The sequence below is a fragment of the Triticum dicoccoides genome, chromosome 6A (genome assembly GCF_002162155.2).
Source record: "Triticum dicoccoides isolate Atlit2015 ecotype Zavitan chromosome 6A, WEW_v2.0, whole genome shotgun sequence".
Taxonomy (NCBI): Eukaryota; Viridiplantae; Streptophyta; class Magnoliopsida; order Poales; family Poaceae; genus Triticum; species Triticum dicoccoides.
Window position 1 is genome coordinate 581811781 of NC_041390.1, and position 868 is coordinate 581812648.

Genomic DNA, 868 nt, shown 5'->3' on the forward strand with positions numbered 1-868 from the left:
CAATAATTCTGAGAATTGAGTTAAGACTAAATAATTTCTAGTGATGCGACTAGACAGCTTTACCCGTTTCTAGTATTATTGCACTTAAAACTTGTCATAGTTCCACACAGTAAGCTCACAATTATCAACTCTGCATAAGAACGTAGTTCAATGTACAAATCAAAACGCCACAAACTTCGCTAAGTAGAGGTTTCAATGGCCTCCTCGGGTGTTTCCTTCTTCTTGTCTGGACCAGATATTAAAAATCCAGCACCAGCGGGAAGTAAGAGAAAAAATAACAACATTTGTCGTTGCTCCTGTTGCTCGAAGCTGCGAATTAAAAAGAAAACAAATACAAAATTTAAATGACAGAGAAGGACCGGGTTCCACTATCAGGAGAAAAGGGAACCGATCGAAAAACTACAGATGATGAATTCACTTACCGTTTCTCCTGTTCTAGCAAACTTAGAGTTGCTTCATGTGCCTTTTGCAAGTTCTCGCAATACTTCTCCAATGCTATGTCAAGACGGGTCTCGGGGGAGTGGGTGCAGTTTGAGCAAGAATGCTGTAAACAAACTAAAGTATTATTAAACTTTAATAAATTACTATATAAAAATAGGCATTCCATTCTGCTAGTTTGTCATGGCACATCTTGTACGCACAGTAATAACCGTTTTGCAAATATTTCACAGCTTAAGAAGTTGATTCAGCCAGACCCGAACAACGAACCGAAGCTGAAAGGAGGTATATGAAGGAGAAATAATCAGGAGGACGAAGAGATGACATTAAGAGGTACTACCTTTAGCACGTAATTTTGCAACAGCGCATAGTTAGATCACATCTATTAACAATAAATTTCGCGAATCACTGAAACCCTAGAGCAAGACAG